We start from the raw sequence: 9174 nt of genomic DNA, 5'->3' as shown, positions 1-9174 counted from the left end.
AAATTAATTGCATGAAGAAGTCACTTTGTGTCTTCAATTTTGAGATATCTTGTGTCTAGAGACACGATGTGCCTTACAGCACAGGCTACACATGACGTGCCTTAGTTGAGTTTTCAGTCAATACACATCAGGCCTTTGTTTTCCTTTGTTGAATTAATTAATGTCATGATTGCAGGACACTTTCCTAAGACATATTTTTTACAGTGCAGTATAATTATTGTATTGGTCATGCGGTGAATTTTTTATATCATGGATATGTGAAATTCATGTGCTGAACGAGCTGTTTGACCGATACCCGAAAATGGCACACTTATTGTCGGAAGTAATTACGAGGATATGGGTTTTATATTTTATTTTATTATTTGCTTGCTAACAGGCATATTTGAACAAATCAACTATCTCATACCATCTTATTTCAGCAAAATGAATTATACAAAATAATAACATTAGAAAAGTTATGTTATATGGAGGTAGAGGTGGAGAAATGTCACGAAGGGCTTGACGAGCTTTAACTTAAGGAAGTTTTACACGAAACAGAACGTTTATAGCAATGATACTATATGAAATAAAATCAAGTTCAATAAGAAAGAAATTTAAAAAAAATGTATATCAATTACGAATGTAACACAGAGACACGACAAGGCAGGGACAGACTAGACGAATATACAGCTCTGATTGGCAATAGCAGACTTTAACTTATGTTGTCCCTTAAGGTTACGCGCAGTTTTGAACTTTTGTGTTCTCAGACTGGATGTACGTAGACACCTAAAATAATTATTTTTTTCAAAAAATAAACATGGTAGGCCCAAAAATCATACTTCATCTTAAAGGTGGCCCTCTAGAGATTATTATTATAATATTTTTAACGTCACAGCTCATACGCAAATGTACTTTGCAAGTGTTTCAATTTTGTTCACGTTCTTGAGCATGAAGATTTTTCAATCCGTCACCGCATTGGATTATTGGATTTCAAAATCATCACAAGCTTTGAGACATAGGCCTATGCCTACTATTTCTTTTCTTCTTCCTTTTTTTTTTTTTTTTTTTTTGCCAAGTGAATGAACCTCTAAAAGTTGTCATAATGAAAGCTCTGAAAATTAATTAGTCTAACCCTAAACAAAACATATTCCGTTAGAGCATAGACCTTATGGTAAGAACTTGAGCATTTTGATTAACTGGGATGTTTGCTCATTGTGCCCTAAATGCTAAATTAAGTAGCGTGCAGTTTCTTGAAACCAAATTCCAAGAGTCTGAAATGCATTTTTAATTAAGTTCTTTCAAACAATAGACCTATGTAGAAACGCAAAAAAAAATCATTTTACTAGCTTTCTAATTCCATGAAAATTCAAGTATATTGGGGAATAATTATAATACATTTTCGGTTGACAAAAAATGTGCACGGACCGGGAATCGAACCCGGGCCTCCCGCGTGGCAGGCGAGAATTCTACCACTGCCACCACAGTGGTGTGCCACTACGCGTTGAAATGTATTTATATCATATAGTCTTAACCACACATGCCTCGTGAATCGTGATATTAGAATGCTGGGCGCCCTGATATGTGTAGTTAGACGTTTTCCCTTTTTTGTACTTTCTAGTGCATTTTTTTAGTATTTTCGTTAAATTTTCCCCTCCCCTTCCCCGACCTTCTGAAAAATTCCTGGCTACACATTCAGTTCTTTCAAATAATAACGCATTAGGAAAAAACATGTAACTACTAAAAATATCTTAAAATTACAAGAATCTAAGCTAATTGAACAGACAGTAACATTTTGATTCCATGGAAATTCAAGCTTTTTTTATATGGAATATAAAGCCTATTTTACAGTTTCGGTTCCAAAAAATGTGCACGGACCGGTAATCGAACCCGGGCCTCCCGCGCGGCAGGCGAGAATTCTACCACTGAACCATCCGTGCTTCAGGCAAAACATATGACAGCCAAACAACTTCATTTATTTATACTCATTACGCAATGTTAGGCCTATTGTAGATGCTGGACGCCCTAATAATATAAAATTTTTAGACTTATTTGTGATGCGATCAAGCAAAATCAGTCCGAACTCGGAAATATTGATTTTGAGATATAGCCAAAGAAAGTAAATATTTCCTTTTGTTTCCTGTTGTTTTGGAAACCCTTTAATTGCTCATATTTTTAGAACTGGTTGTTCAATTTCAATGGGGTTTTCTGCCAAATGTAGCTTTGTTAATGCTTTTTACTCTCCTATAAGAAACTGTAAATTCAGTAATTCCGAGTTCCGACTGATTTTGCTTGATCGCGTCACATTTTCCTTTTTTCCTTTTATGTCTTTTGACCATTTTCGTTAAATTTTCCCTTCCCCTCCCCCGCCCTTCTGAACCCTAAACATTTTTGACAAACTGGGTGTGTTAAGGCCTAGGCCTGTTATGTTTGTTCATAGAATGAAACAGAATTTTAAAATTGAAAGACCTTTTCAAATAATAACGCATTAGGAAAAAAACATGCAATTCAATTGTTGATTTCATGGAAATTCAAGCTTTTTTATATGAAATAAATAAAGCCCATTTTATTTCGGTCGCAAAAATGTGCACGGACCGGGAATCGAACCCGGGCCTCCCGCGTGGCAGGCGAGAATTCTACCACTGAACCATCCGTGCTTCATGTGGAAATAACGATCGCCAAACCATATTATCCATTACTTTAAACATGTTGAAGCTGAAAATAATATTGATGGCTCCAGGCAGTGTGGGCTCCAGGTATTATACTAAATTTGTAAAAAGCACAATATTGTTCAAGTTTGCTTGTGTTTATTTTTTATTTGTTGAAGTAAAAATTATACTTTTTTTTTTAATATCGAGAAACCTTTTTTCTTTGGCAAATGAATAATTTCCTTTATTATATAATAGCATGGTAACTTATACAGCCAACGTGGCAAGAATACTACTTATACTCCAGTAGCAGCATTCCCTGGATCTGGGCAAAGGTCATTAATAGGAAACAGCTGTAGAAAGGTACACCATAGCGTCAAGCTGGTTTACATGTTACTATGGCAACCATATCATTGCTATAGGTCGAGCCCCCCCCTACTATTTTAGATAAAATTTTTGCTTTCTTTGCTTTGACTTGAGCACGTACATATACCACATTTTACCAAGAATTGTTATCGAGCTGCAAAAACCTGGTTTTTGGCCATCACCCCCCCCCCCCTAAAAATCTTTTTAGGCGTACATGTACATCACATGCCGTGGATGTTAGCTGATATTCACCATCTATGATTGGGGTTTACTCAGCTCATCTCAATTGTGATCTATAATTAAAAATAATGACGTCAGTGTCATTTATATACCATTTTCCTTTAGAATTAAATTGTTGTCAGCAACAGTAAACATGGTAAAGTTTAGGTCAATCGTCTATAGTTCGTTGTCCGATTTTGGGGTACGGGTGCATGATGGCACGATGACCGGAATTCGCGCTTCTCATCAGCGTGAACTTTTGATGTGCTATCTACTGATGATAGCAATAAAAAGTTGTTATGTTCCTGAGCAGCACCGAATTCAATTTCAAATTTTTATTGGTGCAGTTTGGCTAGTTAGATTTCAATATGTCAAAATAAAACCTGTTTCATTAAAATATGTATGTAGTGGGGCGAAAGTTAAGTTAAAATTGCCTCATAAATAATTTCACTTAGGGTAATAATTGGATTCAAATCAAAGGACACTTTCATAATTTTTTTCATTGATTTTTTTTTATTTCACATGATGCATACTCATATCGCCTAGCTAAAAATGAAAATATTTTTAGACCAATCAAACCAGTATAAGCCTATTTAACCTTAAGGTATCAGAACGATAATCTATACAGATGTAGGGGCCCTACTATCAGAGAAGACTCATCTTTTATCTAGTACTATCAATAAGGATTATTTTGTCATCAGCATTAGGTCACTGAATCACAAAATGCTGTAAATAATTTTAAGAACGAGCTTACAATTTTCGATTTTTGTTTTTCGTTTTTTGTCTCTCGGCAAATTTAGTTATAAGACGATGTAAGACATGTATGTTCTTTTATGTAAAACGTTTAGCTAATCCTCAATTACCCCTCCCGCTGGTTAACCCCTCCCGTTGGTACACCTTGAGCTGAAAAATGCTAACAAAATCCCTTTTAGTTGCAGGAAATGAATCGAACTAGAAATCAAAGATAACGATGAATATTTTGAAACATAATCGATGTGACAGGTGATTGACAAGTTCAAATCGTATTTACAAATATCAAAATCTTCCTTATAAAAGCCGAAATAATAATGTAGCTTATACATGAATCTGTAATTTATATACATGTACTGGCAGTATATAAATTAGCTACATGTATATGAATGGGGCTTCAACTTTGTCAATACTGCTGTTTTCTTTGTTTTTTGCCAATTTTTCATTTCAAAAATACCAAATAACAACTTGAATGATTTACTAGTATCGTTTTTACACTTGCGCTTGGATCACTGAATGGGACTTTAAGGGGGTACTACGCCCATTGCATTTTTTTGCGTTTTTTTTTTTTTCATTTTGTGAAGAAATTAGAAAAAAATTGGACAAAGTAGTATGCAAAACGAAGGGGCAAATCATCTCGTTCAAAAAGTGGTACATCACTGACGATCCACTTTTTGGCTTCTACCTTTAAAAGCATGTAAGCTACATTAATACCGATGCCGGTATGCCACCAATAGAACGAGAAGATTTGCCCCTTCATTTTGCATACCACTTTGTCCAATTTTTCTCTCACAAAATGGGTGTAGTACCCCCTTAAGGAAATTGAAACTTAGAAACTAAAAGTATCGTACTAAGGAAAGCCCGAAGATTTGAAAAGATGCTAACAAGTTGATTAGGCATCCACCATCTTCTGAACTTCTGCGAAAATCTATAACCATTTAACCTATTGTTCGCAAATCTTGAAAAATGACAGAGTACAATGTAGGCATAATTTTTTACGTTTTTGTCGGCGAGGCAATTTTTTTGCAAGAAGTCAAAATTACATCGGCCTCATGGAGTTTTTGAACAAAATGGTACTTCCCTCTTGTAATAGCACGCTGTTTATCACAGCAGGATCCGTGATCACAGAAAGGTTCTCTAACCACGAAGAGGTTCCCCGCGGTACGATGCGGCTTTTGCGAATGACTATACAATGATTCCATAATTGCTTTTATTCCATTGCATTGTAAATAAGACAAAAGACGATCATCTTTTCGCCAGCCCATAGGGCTGGTATCTAATTCTGAGATGGGATTTGTGTACACTAAAGATTAGCTAAGATTATAGCCTTCTTCTATTGGTATGAATTATTTTTTTACTTCTTGTGGTGGAAATGTTTTTGATGTCTGCTAATTCGATTTGCAAGGAAAAGAAAGTATGTTTTGCCGTTTCAACGAACGAAAACGATTGAGTATTGCCAAAGTTATGTTTGAATTAATTATGACTTAAAAAGTTATCATAGGTTAGGCCTACACATATAAACATAAACTTGTTCAGCAATCAGCATATCAAAAAAATGACATGGTCAACAATTAGTAATTAGCGGGGAATGATCACTGGAACGAGGTCATATCAGTGGACTGAGCATAGCATGATGTTTGGTTGCCTGTGAGTGCATAATTGATATGTTGATAACAGATCTAATAATGTTGTAGAATCAAAATCTTCATTATATGGACCACATTGAAGTCAAAGTAATTATCTATCCTATCCTGTATCGTTTTATGGATAAAATTGACTCAAAATGTTATTGATGATATTATTGCTATCTTTAACATCAGTTTTGTCTTTTCAACTGGAAAAATCCGATGGAAAATAAAGTTTTTAGGGGCTAGCTATAATATTGAACAATATATCCCATATTTTGACATGCACTATAAATAAATTATTGTCTTACTTTATAAATTATAAATACTGTAAAATGACACATAACTAAAGTGAGGCCACTTTCTATCTTTTTTATTTGATTCATAAAATTACATTCAACAAAATGATTGAAGACTGAGAAAACACACAATGCAGACTATTACAGAATGGAGTAGGTAAGATGTCATGTCCATAGCTTTGCAGGAGTTTCGGACTAACAATCAACACATTTAATACAAAAAAAAGTGAAGATTGTAGTGAATGATCAGTCCTTTATCATGTGCTTGCCACTATCTACTTTATAGTAAACTATACATTGCGGAACAATATAAAATCATTTTAAAATAAAATGTGCATGTAAGTTGAGTTTATACATAGCGAATTAACTGCAATGTATTTCTTGATTTTAATAATAAGCATGGGTAAAAAGCAGTAAAGACAAAAATACAGAACAATTTGGAGTAATGAATTAAAGAGTTGACAGGAGTTATAGGAGTTAATGCTTTTTGCTGTTTCAGTGTGCATGTTCTCACCATTGATGGTTTGGTGATCTGTTATGTCACATGGATGTAAGTGTGATCCTAAAAAATGCCTTTCACGGTGACCCAAACTATTTACAAGACCTCTTCTGCATTGAGGCTGGCCTTCCCTTTTAAAGGGAATTTTTATTGATGATAATGACATCATAACACACGGTCTTGACATATTCTACAAGCATATTGACAAGTGTGTGATCAGCTTCAACTCCAATATTATATACCCTGATCCAATCATCAATTTGGACATATAAGTTGTCTTTCGAACAGCTTTGGTGAAATAGCATTAACTTTGGTGAAATAGCATTTTTAAACGGTAAAATAATTACAACTATTTGACCCAAAAATATTTCAAAGATACTCTTGGAAAAGGTTATACGGAAGATTTCTTGTCTATCACATATCCATAAGTTAACATTATGATAAAAGGCATTGAAATTAGATAAAATAAAGAAGCTTTTTTTTTCGCTTTTAATATCTTGTGTTACACACAGAGAACATCTGAACAATCATGCGAAATATGGTACAACATTATCATAATGAAGCCGCGAACATTTTCGATTAAAATACAAAAACATGTTTAATAACATTGTTAGTGTTTCAGATCAGTTTTCGGCCATTATCCTTATCAAATTTATTGATTATTGGTAAAAAGAAATAAACTGCAAAGAAACCTTGAACCATTGTTTCTCAAAAAATAAACCGTAATATTACTTATATATTTGAGAATGATGATCAGGAACTTCAAGCCTCAACAATATGCAATATGCCAATAACATTTTTGCAATTCCCTGGTTCATTTTGAGAACAATAGCCGTATTTATCAATAGGAGTAAACCGCTATACCTCTTGGAATGTCGGGTTATCATTCTGAGAATAATATCAACTTAATTTATAAATTGATTATTTCTTTTGTATAAAACGTTTAGCTAATCCGCCATTTCTCCTCCCGCTGTCTTGTTAATTGTTAGAAAAAGAATGGACGTAATGAGAGACATTCACGTCCAATGGTCATTTTGGTCATCCATGTATCGATTAGATTGGTCACTTATTGGATTAACATCGAAGCAGCTCGTTATCTAATAAGCTTCAAGATGTAAGCATCATCATCATCATCATCATCATCATCATCAAAATATTAATAATGATAATAATAATTATCGATAGTACATAAACACTTCATCAACGCCATCATCAGCAGTAGATAGTTATTTTATCCATCTTGAAATCAACGGTGTATAATTATCGTCATCATCGTCACCATCTCGATATCAACCATGTAATCACCGTCATCGTCATCATCATCATCATCATCATCATTATCATCATCATCATCATTATCATCATTATCATCATTATCATCATTATCATCATCATCATCCATATGATCAATCGCAGGTAATTCCATGCATTAAAAATAATATTAATTATCGACATTATATGCATAACATAAACATTTCATCAACGCCATCATCAGCATTAGATAGCTATTTCATCCATCTCGATATCAACGATGTATAATCACTGCCATCGTCATCATCATTATCATCATCATCATCATCATCATCATCATCATCATCAGTGTTATCTGTAGTCGATAAATCTTAATCAGCGCCATCATAAGCAGCAGATAGCTACTTCTTCCATCTCGATATCAGCGGTATATAACCAACTTCATTAACGCCATCATCAGCAGTAGATAGCTATTTCATCCATTCGATATCAGTGTTGTAGTGCCTATTAAAATTAAAATTTAAATTTAATTAAAATAGCGATACAAAAATGGTATAAATTTAAGGCTTTTTCATTTTGTTTTAACATTTTCGCGCTCTCTTTTTTACTACTCTCTATATGATCCCTTTTGAAAATTATAAAAGCGTCTATTCTTTACAACGTCTGCATTATTAAAATGATTTCAATAATATGACTCCCAAATTTATCATAATGGTGAGAAAATGTTTCCCAAAAATACTTCCTACTAAGCAATATGGACTGCACAAAGAGATCCGCATTATATAAAATTATGGAAAGTGTGATAAGCGGTGCTCTCTGGCACCCTTATCCCCGGATCGAACTAAATGGATTGATCCGCAGGTGGCTGGAGACAGAGATTGATTTCAAATATCCCAACATGCATTGCGAAATTAAATAAATAAACGTGGTGTTATGAAGCAAAAATCAGCAAAATATATAATGTGTTTGGTGTATCTCAAAAGATACGAAAATCACCATTATTTGGAGCAAAATTAAAATGTAACACAGTTTCGTGCGCATCATATACGTGCAGACCCGGTGGAGATAATTATTTTCACCAGAGGGTCAGCCAGACGACGTTTTCCCAATATTGCTTATTGTAGTGAACAAATTAGTTGAGTTGGAAGAATCGACGTCAGTAAGTACCGTAGATCAGAAAAAATGCGAAGACAACGATAAGCTATGTTAAAAAATTCAAAAAGTGTCCCTATAGGGGTCAGCAGGAGTTAAAGTTCATACAAGAGGGTTGAAATTCAAAAACTGCTCAGATTTTGTCAAAAACCACGTTTGACAAAATCTGAGCAGTCTTTCATAACGATTCAGAAAAGTATAGTTTGACCTATATGCATGGCGACATATCGTTCTTGAGTTATAAGTATAGAAAGGTCAAAATTGCGGGGTGATCAGATGTTTTTGGTAAACACCTTGATTTTGGGCTTAGATAATTAAACAATGTCAACCCCAACCCCAATTTGCCCCAAAATTAAGCACCCAATTTCACCGTGATGTTGGGCTAAAAT

At 34.2% G+C, this 9174-nt stretch overlaps 2 non-coding genes across 2 annotated transcripts; both read right to left on the bottom strand.

Moving 5' to 3' along the window:
• Positions 1–1845: 1845 nt before the first annotated feature.
• Trnag-gcc (transfer RNA glycine (anticodon GCC)) lies at positions 1846–1916 on the bottom strand. Its single transcript has one exon. It is a non-coding gene; the product is annotated as a tRNA-Gly (tRNA).
• A 646-nt stretch (positions 1917–2562) lies between these two features.
• Positions 2563–2633, bottom strand: Trnag-gcc (transfer RNA glycine (anticodon GCC)). Its single transcript has one exon. It is a non-coding gene; the product is annotated as a tRNA-Gly (tRNA).
• Between the last annotated feature and the right edge of the window lie 6541 nt (positions 2634–9174).

This window comes from Amphiura filiformis, chromosome 7 (assembly GCF_039555335.1).
Source record: "Amphiura filiformis chromosome 7, Afil_fr2py, whole genome shotgun sequence".
Lineage (NCBI taxonomy): Eukaryota > Metazoa > Echinodermata > Ophiuroidea > Amphilepidida > Amphiuridae > Amphiura > Amphiura filiformis.
This window is presented reverse-complemented; position numbering and strand designations above follow the sequence as displayed.